Source organism: Macrobrachium nipponense, chromosome 40, assembly GCF_015104395.2.
Source record: "Macrobrachium nipponense isolate FS-2020 chromosome 40, ASM1510439v2, whole genome shotgun sequence".
Taxonomy (NCBI): Eukaryota; Metazoa; Arthropoda; class Malacostraca; order Decapoda; family Palaemonidae; genus Macrobrachium; species Macrobrachium nipponense.
The window spans coordinates 33,086,231-33,098,295 of NC_061101.1; the positions used below are offsets into that span (position 1 = coordinate 33,086,231).

The 12,065-nt window shown below is 37.0% G+C and overlaps 1 protein-coding gene across 1 annotated transcript in view; it reads right to left on the bottom strand.

Annotated features, from left to right (window-relative positions):
• LOC135212068 (uncharacterized) overlaps positions 1–11,293 on the bottom strand; it is a 359,803-nt gene extending 348,510 nt beyond the window's left edge. The window contains exons 1-2 of the mRNA XM_064245417.1: positions 11,278–11,293; positions 10,864–10,948 (exon numbers count right to left, since the gene is read on the bottom strand). The gene's annotated coding sequence lies outside the window, so the exon portion shown is untranslated. The remainder of the gene's footprint in view (positions 1–10,863; positions 10,949–11,277) is intronic.
• Between the last annotated feature and the right edge of the window lie 772 nt (positions 11,294–12,065).

The following is a 12,065-nucleotide window of genomic DNA, read 5'->3' on the forward strand; positions in this document are numbered from 1 at the left end:
ATGGTCCAGTCTGCCGCTCTATATGGACTACTTAGCGAAGCAGTATCGAGTCGAGGTTCCTCCTTTCTGCGATTATGGATTTATTCAGCAGTTCTAAATTTCTATTGTAACTTATGGACCCTAAGTTCTTCATCCGAAATAAGGAATAACCAAGAAGAGAGGAGTAGCTACAGAATTTATATGAAATAAAAGGTAGAGAACTTGAGGTGTTTTCTAAGCTGACTGAGGGGAGATTTTGGATACCCAAAATTTACCACTTGGAGCAGTTCTTCGCTTGTAATAAGAAAGAAAAGGAATAAAAAAGAAGACATCGGCGTGGAGGTAAACTAACGAATGTTGACGAAGAAAAAACTTGAGAACCTGAGGTGTTATAAATAGTTTGAAAGATTTTGGATTCACAGAGGGGATGATTAATATCGTCAGTAAGAGGAATCCCACAAGATTATAGCAGTCGACTCGCAAGGTTGGGGCCCAAAAGCATCCAAGGCTCGATAGTCTCTTGAAGGCTGCCTTGAAGGGAATGGTCTGACCTAGAGGCTGCTTCCTTGGAGGAAGGCAGGTATCCTGCCAGGCTGAGGAAGCAGGCCTGTTGAGGACCCAACCACCTCAAATTTGGGGCCCAAAAGCCTCCAAGGCTTGCCAGTCTCTTGAAGGCTGCCTTGAAGGGAAGGGTCCGACCCAGAGGCTGCTTCCTTGGAGGAAGGCAGGTATCCTGCCAGGCTGGGGAAGCGGGCCTGGAGAGGACCCAACCACTTCAAGGATGGGGCCCAAAAGCCTCCAAGGTTCATTAGTTTCTTGAGGGTTGCCTTGAAGGGAAGGGTCCGACACAGAGGCTGCTCCCTCAGAGGAAGGCAGGTATCCTGCCAGGCAAGAGAAGTGGGCCTGGAGAGGACCCATGCACCTAAAAAATGGGACCCAAAAGCCTCCAAGGCTCGCCAGTCTCTTGAGTTCTACCTTGAAAGGAAAAGTCTGACCCAGAGGCTGCTTCCTTGGAGGAAGGCAGGTATCCTGTCAGGCTGGGGAAGCAGGCCTGGAGAGGACCCAACTACTTCAAGGATGGGGCCCAAAAGCTTCCAAGGCTCATTAGTCTGTTGAGCGCTGCCTTGAAGGGAAGGGTCTGACCCAGAGGCTGCTTCCTCGGAGGAAGACAGATATCCTGCCAGGCTGGGGAAGCGGGCCTGGAAAGGACCCAACCACCTCAAATATGGGGCCCAAAAGCCTCCAAGGCTCGCCAGTCTCTTGAAGGCTGCCTTGAAGGGAAGGGCCCGACCCATAGGCTGCTTACTTGGAAGAAGGCAGGTATCTTGTTTGTCTTCCCCCGGGTGACAGTAGGGGAGTAGTGACAGAGCCACCCACCCCCTGCAAACTGGTGTGGGGCAGGATGGGTAGGGGAGACATCCGCCTTCCTCTTGCAAACCTGTTTGTCCGCCCCAGGTAGGGGTGCAGGGTGGGTAGGGGATCGTGAGGTAGGGGAGATAGCAACGCCATTCCAGAACGCATAGCGTGCAGTAACAAGCTTGTATCATGTATATAAACGGGGTTCTCAGTATGGCCTACGACGTCCAATCGAACTGATCAGTATAAGAACGAGCGCTTTGTCTAAGGAAGGTGAAAAAATTTAATTTCTGGATTTCAAGCTACTGAAATCGGGAGTGTAATGTTTCTTCGAACAACAATTTTCTTTAAAGGTAAAAGGATGACAGCTACATAAAAAATAAAGCAAGTCTACTTACGATATCTGAAACACCATGTATAATGTAAAGATATAAATAAAAAACATGTCCGACACTTCATACGTATATAATGTAGAATAAAGATATAAATGAAATACAAAGTTATTTTTAATTAAGAGTCTTGACCAAGGATTTCACAATTTTGCTTTCCAAGACATAAAACGTACGCCAAAACAACATATGGTGCCACTATATACAAACTAGGACGTGGCATCTTTAACGAAGATCATAGACGACTAAATATTTGCATTACAAGACAAAGGTTGGTCCTATGGCTCCCCTACCACACCCAACATAGAGAATACCTACAACACAATTTAGGTATACATCATCCAAAAGACGTTGAGGAGAGCAACCCGCTTACGGTACGGTACTTCTAACACTAATATAAAGCTCGCCTCATAATAGATAGCGATATATGACCATATCGAAAAATGAACGAGACTTCATAAAAATTACAAGGTAGTAATAGTAGTGAATTATCACCTTTGTATAATTCATTTGAAATTTAGGAGAGGTATAGCAGGTGGAGCGTCTAAGGAGAAGTAAAAACTTCGGCAATCCACGTCAGGTATAAGATACTTCTGATACTAGCATATGGCTTGCCTAACAGAGGTTATGGGAGACGCAATCTCAAGTTGGTTACCGAGTGCTACTGAGACTGACTTCATAAACAGTACATTGATGCAGACTGGAGATAGAAATCCAAGAAATGTAAGCTTAGGCTACCTATGTTTGTAGTTACATGTTATACCTACCAGGTAACTGGAATGTGCCTATAAAAGTAAAGAGCGTAATTGTTGCGTAATTGTATCAGCTTTCCAAGAAAGCGTTAAAAGTTAAATAAACACGCTCCATCTGTAGTACCTCTGTTAAATTTCAAATGAATCATAAACAAGGTGATAATTCACTATTATTAGTTCCTTATAATTAATTTTCAACATGTCTCATCTTTTAACTTTGTTGTTCGTGTATTATATTGTTCTTCTTCATTGTCTTCACGACTTTTCTTGATCACACTGGATTGACACACTCGTGGCTACCTACACAATCTGACAATAACGTGAGTGACCTTGATATACTTTTAAGGATCTCCACATAATTTCATGCCAACATAAAAATATCTAAACATCAAATAGTGTTTTTGCTATGCCATTTACATGTAAAACGCTAAAAACCTATAAACCACATTGCTGGTGTTTAAACTGAATTTTTTACAGAATTGATGGTAAACAAGCTGCATTTATTGACATCCTGAAAACCTACGAAGGTGCGTTCTGGAAAAACAGGGACATGTAAAATATATCCAAGTTTACATTACAAGTCGTAAGATTTTCCCTTTGCATATGTTTTGGAAGACGCATCCAAATTCCCTCATAAACGCCCAAACCAACTGCAAGTTTCACTGAGATATAGTTTCGTTGGAGGCATATTTGGAATCTATTTACGCACTTGGATACCGGTAACAGCTTGCAGAGATGCATACAAATGGCCCCTTCGATTGTCCAAACGGGATTATCACGTACCTGACAGTCCATGATGTCACTAAACCAGATGTTTCTATTTTTGGAATGCGTGTATTGCTATTGCGACCGATTGTTTGTTATGGCACTGGTCCCGAAAACAAACAGCAAATTGTAACAGTTAAACAAAAATGTGCAGATGCAGGAAAAAATACGACATGAAAAAGTAAATAATTACACAAAATGACAAAACTTTTTCCAAAAATTGAATATGGAAAATAAACTGGCTTATGGAAAACGGGTGTGCTATATTTTGTCAAATTGAATGTTTTGTATATCCACCCACTGACCATGATTTGTTTCATCCCATTAATTGACTCAATGAGGCTACAGTTTTACAGCTGAGAGTGAGAGAGGATATATGGAGAGAGGAGGCGGCAGAGGGAGAGAGAGACTATTTCTAAACGCTTACGCTTTACACTTTGACTACGAATGTATATAGCTTAATGAATAAAACCGAACCTGAATGAACAAAATAACCCATGAAACTATTGTAGTACGGTACAAATAACACAAAATGACGTAAAAACAAAAACGAAATAGCGCGAGGTAAAAGCACAAGTACTTCACCTACCAAATCCCTCAAAGGACACATGGAACATTTTCTACTAATGAACGATGATGAAGGCAAATAGGGTGCCATTCACACTCTAAATTATACAAAACACATTTCCCTTTGAGGCATATTCCACTGAAAATACCTATCAAAGAGTGTAACAGTATTTTTTTACATCCATGAAAGCCTAATTTTCTCTATTTCGTCTCACGCATCTCCATATAACACTCACACCCACACATATTGCACACGAGCCCATTCATACAAACCCGCGAATTTATATATATATATATATATATATATATATATATATATATATATATATATATATATATATATATATATATATATATGTATATATATATATACATATATATATATATATATATATATACATATATATATATATATATATATATATATATATATATATATATATATATATATATATATATATATATATATATATATATTTACATATATATATGTATATATATATATATATATATATATATTATATATATATATATATATATATGTATGTATGTGTGTATGCAAGCATATATATGTGTATATGTGTGTATATATATATACAAAATATATGTTATAATATATATATATATATATATATATATATATATATATATATATATATATATATATATATAATACATAAATGAGAGAGAGAGAGAGAGATAGAGAGAATCTAACCCTAACGATGTGACTTGCATACCTAATCAGTTATAGGAGGGATTATAAGTCATGGATGCAATAACAATGAAATCTCTACGGTTGCTACAGAGAAACTTGTTCGAATTAATGTACATCTATCTCAATGGTAATTATACTGACCGAATTTATTAAAGATGATTAACATGACGATGCCATATATTTTGTACCAATGGCCAAGTAACCATCCATTATGGATAGAACAGAATACAAAATTTAGGCCAATGGACAAGCGCTGGGACCTGTGAGGTCATCCAGCAGGAGGAAAACCACCCAGTTGCACTATGAAACACTTTTTAGAGGGGGGCGAAAAGTCAGAAGGAAGAAAGAGAATACGAATGGAGGTATACAATAAAGGGAACAAAAGAGGTTGCAGCTAAGTGCCGAAGCAACGCTGCAAAGACCCTTGAGAAATACCTACAGTGCACAATGTGAGGTGCACTGATGGTATGTACTATCCCCCTTCGGGAACCATGCATTATGGTGGAAGGGCAAAGGAATGCAACCTTTTATCAACACTTGTACCCAACATGATCTCTGATTAAATTGGCTCCACTGTTGCGTGAAGGCCTTAAACCACAATCTGGTGATAGGAGTATGTCCCGGTCTTCGAATCTCCACTGGATTTGTCTCAACCCTCTCGTCCTTTTCGTAACTTGTTACGAAAAAATGATTTACCCTTTCCTGATCCCTTCTTTTGTTACAAAATATGACTTGCACTACTTAGTTGATCCCTTCTTTTGCTTTCATAAATGCATTGTTTCCTCGTAACTCCGTTTTACAAATATGTCTTGCTTTTTCTTTACCTCATTTACTTTCTATTTCACTTACTGATTTGACACACACATATGTATGAATGCATGTAATATGTGTGTGTATATATATATATATATATATATATATATATATATATATATATATATTTGTATATATATATATATATATATATATATTAACGTGTGTAAAATAAAACATACATTTTTACATTATATTTTTATATATATATATATATTATATATATATATATATATATATATATATATATATATAAAACTATCTTTACTGACAGGGAATGAGCTTAATTAGTTTGTTTAATAATTCTTCAACTAAGAACAGGCCCTACATAAGGCGGGAAGACGGCCGAAAACCGAAAGCGAAAGGAATGGCTGTCTCATCAAACTTACACAAGGTCTAAATAGCTTGAAAGACTGCACTCGCCCCCCCCCCCCCCCCCACCCCCTTCCGGAACCTGTGCAACAACAACAGAGCAGGCCACAACCATGTTCAAGGACTCAAGCTCAGTAGCTTGAATTGACAACTGGCAGAGATTTGAAGAACCCGGAACCATTTACTCTCTATCCTCAAAATGTACCCAAAATGAACTATGTACCAAGTAATAACCTTTTAGGAAAGATCCTTTGGACCGACCGTGGATTCATCTTATAACCTCGATTTTCCTTCGCTACACTTTTATATACGTCCTAGAATTCATCAATCTCTGTGATTTTATTTGCTTCACAAAAACGCATAAGTAAGCAAACAACATACAACAACATGTACAACTATACAATGGATACCAGTAAATAAGGCTTAATGAACGCCGAGTGAAGTCCTATTCATATCTTACATTAACCAGGTAAACTAAGAATAATTCCGTTCCCTCTCCTCGTAAATAAATGGCAATTCCACATACACACGATAATCATATAAGTGATATGTATTTCCAGGAGCATGTCACAATTTTAACAGATTCTCCCCTCACAGGGTCAACCTAGGGTATTCATGCTGTAAATTATTCAGTGACAATGAAGGTTTAATTTCAATATTAAAGCCGGAGAGAGAGAGAGAGAGAGAGAGAGAGAGAGAGAGAGAGAGAGAGAGAGAGAGAGAGAGAGAGAGATATGGTACGTTTCCTTATTATTGTTCTAATATCTTCAGTGAATGCAAAACATTTTGTTAAAAACAGAAACAACTGAGAAAATACACGAAAAACCCTATTCTTAACGTATATAAACATGTTCGTGAAATAAAACATATTTTAATTTCTCCAGACATTCAAATATCACCTCTCTATTGATCTGAAAGGGACTTGAACGAACTCGGCCTCATCATTGTCAGAAATTTCGAATCTGATGCAAGATTAAGGGCTACTTTTTCTAGAGCTTTTATACAATACTCTTACCGTCAAAATATTCATAGACATTTTCTAGGAATTTATCAAGCCATATTTTTTTTAACCAAATTTGTTTTGAATACTTAGTAACCATTTATAATTATGAAGTGAATGCCATACTAGGCGGAATACGGAGTTACGAGTAATGTTACAGTACGCTCAATTTTCCTGCATCAAGCGCAAACAAATCCACACCGTCAAAAGAATCATGTGGTGTAGGAATACAGTCGTTCCTCGCCATATCGCGATTCACTCAGCGGTCTCACTGTATCGCATATTTTTTACTTCTATATATGTAAATTTTGTCGCGGATTTTTCTGTGTTGAAGGGAACAAGAAAAAAAAAAAAAAAAAGGAGTAGAAAGGTTTGTATGGTGTTTTTACGTTGCATGGAACCAGTGGTTATTCAGCAACGGGACCAACGGCTTTACGTGACTTCCGAACCACGTCGAGAGTGAACTTCTAATACCAGAAATACACATCTCTAACCCCTCAGTGGAATGTCCGAGAATCGAAATCGCGGCAACCGAGGTGTCAGTCCAACACCATACCGACCACGCTACTAAGGCCCTTATAGAAAGGTTTGAAAGTTGTAACAGGGGGAAAACCTCGCAGCGGCACTATAAAACAATGGTTAAAGAGAGGTTGGATAACAAGATGGAAGAAGGTGAATATGAATGGAGGTATAGTAAAAGGAATGAAAGAGGTGGCAGCTGAGAGCCGAAGGGACACTGCAAAGAATCTCAGGTAATGCACTAACGGCGCTAACCCACTTTGGGGAAGAAATTGTGTATAATTTGTTTTTACATGAAACCCGTTCGACTGGAATTAAGCAATAAAATGAGCTCAAATGAATTTCTGGCCTCCATTACACGATGTAATTTTCCATAATAATTTGGAAACTACGAAAGACAGACGAGGAATCACCAGTGCTCTGTCCATGATCAGCGCAGCTTAGTGTGAGATGGCTATATGCCAACAAGGAGCAAGAAAGTAGTTTTGATCATCAAAAAATAACTCACGGTAAAAAAAAAAACAATCCCCATCCCTATTAACATCGCTTTACACGACAGTTAACCTCCTCTTTCCTACATCATTCTATCAAATTATAATTTGTTTTCGAGCCAACCTAAATTCGACTCCGCCCCCTAGATCTAGGCATCTCTAACAAAATAGGCCTAAATTAAGTGGAAACCAGAATGTGTTGTAATTTAACCCAAAACGTAGACAATGTCTGAAAATGTTCTTTCCGCCCCAAGAATCAAGTTTGCACGACCTTGCTCTAATTTTCCATGACATACGCTAATTAGGCTACATTTCAGCATTCAGCTCAAATAAAGGTGAAGAGGCTATTTAGAGTGGCAAGGGTCAAAATAGCCTCATGAAGCCTTACCAAATAACCAGAATTTCCTTTCACGATTACAAAATGACCAGAATTTCCTTTCACAATTACAGTGATATCTGTTTCATTACTACATTCTAAAAAACCAGGTAATAAAAAACATATCTCAATAACGTAACAAAAAATTAACAATACCTCAAAGATTCTATCTATATACCACAAACTTACGGAACTTCATTTTATCCCTCTTGCTTTTTTACAAACTTTCAATGATTCTAGCCACAGAAAAAAACAACACGCTAATAGAAAATAACAATTGAACGCTTTCCAAGTTATAAAAGTAACAGACAAGCGCCTGTCTGCGAGCAAAACTTGAAATAGGTGAGTGACCAAGCAAAGCACGAAACCGGCAAGGGCCTTTATTATAACCTATAATAACAAATGCCTTCCGTTCATGCAGGCGCGTGCGCGAAAGCCACGACAGATAACAGGCGATCCTGCAAGTCAAACTGGAAAGAGACGAGTGTCTATATGACACAAAAGAAACTAAAAGTAAGTGGTGAATGCCTACAATTACATAGGTATAAGAAATATCTCAATGTAAATAAGTAAATAAAGCTAGTGCTGCATCAGTAATGGAGAGAGAAGCCTAACGTCCATACAGGGCATGGCCACGCGTTACCTAACTTATACAAAAGAGGAAGCACAAAGGAATTAACCCACGAACAAGGGTAGGCTAGAAAAACTGAGACTGGAGACATCCTAATCCTGACCACTTCCTCGTAAAAAAAAAACCACAGGCCGTAAATAATGAAAAAGGAAAAATAAAAACTGGACGAGGAAAGGCGCAAAGGCTGCTGATCATAACAGTGACAAAATTCGAAAGTGTAAACAGACGTATACTTACAACTCAAAATAGGAAACAGACGTGTACTTACAAACATGAGATACCGTTCTAATGAGAAACAAAGGGATAATGCGTACATTTTGACTAAACAATTTTTTGCAAGTGGAAATAAGACAATGCAGTTCAAAACAAGACAAAGAAGATACGAGTAGTGTCCATTAGTTGAAAAAGAAGCCCAAGAATACCTATAAATAGAAACAAACTCCTAAAAGACAACAGGAAACACGCCAGAATTAGTCAATTGGGCGATAGAGTTAAGGGTCGCAGTGTCAAAAAGATTGACAACAGGTGGTGGCTTTTAGCTACACTTTTAACTGTAAATATAAAAAACGATAAATGCATGTCTTAACAAGGAACAGAGAAGCTACAAGTCAAAACCAAGAATGGCTGACTTTAAGTATAAATGAAATAAGTGGCAGCCTGTAATTTAGGATAAAAAAATATAAGAATGCCTGCAAATACAAACAAGGTACAGGATGATGTCTCCCAGTCAAAATAAGACCTACAAATATGTGACAACAAACAGGAAACAGTCAAGTTCCTACAAGTCCAAAGAGGAAGCAGGGAGTTCCGTCAAGTATAAACAGGAAGCAGGCGAGTTCTGTCATGCAGAAACATGAAGCAAGCAAGTTCCATCATGCAGAAACAGGAAGCAAGCGATTTCCGTCAAGTAGAAAGGAACCAGGACGGGACAAACATGCCAAAACAGTTGCAAGCAACTGCTTACACGTCAAATAGGATGCAAACATGTACGTTGGTAACAAACCAGAAAACAAATGCGCCTACATCTTGAAATAGAAAATGAGAAAGTACCAGCAACTGAGGAAAGGCTGTCCGAATATCGATAAGTAGGTGAATTCCTAGACAGTAAAATGTGAAATTTCAACCACATTAAGTGTTTTGTCACTTTCAGATATTCCAGTCTCAGATTTGTATTACTTATGGATGAAGTTCATTTTAAAACAGTATGGGTTACAACTAACCAATAGATCAAATTTTAACTGAACTGTGTCTGTGTGTTATCTCCGTTTAACGAGACATTCCTCTACTCATTCAGATACTAAGCATCAAATTACTAATTATTACCGAACTCCTTTTATTTAAGGAATAACTTACAAAGGAAATTACATATTATAAGAGCACCTACCATGGCCACGATTCGAACACCTAGGCCTTGTCCGGTTGATATGACATGATCAATGACATTCCCCATTAATCTATCAAGGGAGAGAGCCGAATGTCACTTTCAGTTCCACGCAAACCATCCAGGCATAAGTTAGAATTCTAGTCAGGGCAGATGTGCTTCATATCTATAATTCCCTTTGGGTTAAGATCTCTCAAAGTAAAAGTTAAGATCTCTCAAAGTGAAAGTGAGTTAGGCATTATGAAAAGAAATTGCCAAGATAAGTGAAAAACAAAGCTGATATACATATTTCTATTTAATAACAAAGGATATATGTAGCGGGGTTGTATCTGTACTGGAACAATTAATAATAAATGAATAAAACCATAACCGTTGCTTACATGTAATTAACACTCAACATCCGTCAATAATTAACAACCATTATGATACCTTATGACTCATAATAATTTAAAACTACCTACATATACTTTGACTCCAAGCGTTATGACCACGTTAAGTCATATAATTACAATAATAAAGGTGGCACAAGTTCTCTTACGTATATCATTTGGGCTTATTAAACCCCCAGAAGGTTGGTTCAATGGCATATAAATTCTTTTTCTTATAAAAAAAGTCTCAAACGAGTAATAATAATAATAATAATAATAATAATAATAATAGTAAATAAATAATAATAATAATAATAATAATAATAATAATAATAAATGGTATTCACTTCCCAGATGAACACAACAGAAATATGTTAAAAAGAACTAACCTGCTTTATCCAAAGTTACGGACCAACAAGTACTAAACAGGCATCCTTCATCCTGTCCTGGTCCCTCTTGACAAAAGGTAATTTCCTACAGATAAAAAATAAAACTGTGAGCATATTCATATTTCTATAACATTAAAATATAAATAAGCACTCTTCTATATCTTACCAAATGAAGGAACGAATAATCATAATAATACTTCTCAAATAAAAAAAAGTTTTCACTAGTAACATTTTATTATGAATAAGCATCCCTGTATATTTGTGTAACTTAAGGAGTGAGCAGGCATTATATTCATTACAAAATTAATGTTCGCTTTGACAGAACTGTATATCTAGTCAGGCAAAATAATGAACAAACAGAACTACGACCATCATAAGACTGCAGATAAAGGCTATATATTTCCAAAAGCTAACCTGCTTTTACCGAAGTTACTGCTCATGATTATCAAATGGACTCGTCCCTCTACCAAACCCACGACGACCTAATGAGAAAAAGAACGAGTGAACGATAATTACAGTCATTGGAATTAACCTATCAATAAGCTCTTGCCTTCACTGAGCTCAAGGCCAATACATCATATCAATATTGAATAAATCATCTTCAGGAACATATCAAACTGTCACATTTCAGATGAAATGGTTCGACCCGAGAGTCATATTACCTGGAATCATTCCTGACATGATTTATGGGAATCTCGGCACTTTCTCGATGGTGATCGGGAAGGAGCCTTCCTCGTAACGCCTTCAAATTCATATGATGAGACTTGGAAGCTTTTTCCTGTTCCTTGCTACGGCACGTTAAGGAGCGGTCCTTTTATTCAACAGATCTTCATTTCGTTTCGGTACAAAAATGGCAGAATTCGTATAGCATACCGATGTGACCATATTACCATGATGGGTTAAGTTAGTTCATTTGGTTAGGGAATGCCAAACTTATCGATCATGCTGGGGCTCATGTCTATTTAACGTATATATGTATAATTATAAATGTCTTACATTTACTTCATAATTAATATATAATATAATATATATTATATATATTATATATATATAGATATATATTATATATAAATATACACGTGTGTGCATGTTCATACACACACATATATAACATATAGTCACTAAATGAAATTAGTATTTAAAACACATTTTCATTATTAAGTATATATAATATAAGCACCACCATGTTTGGTAAACATGTA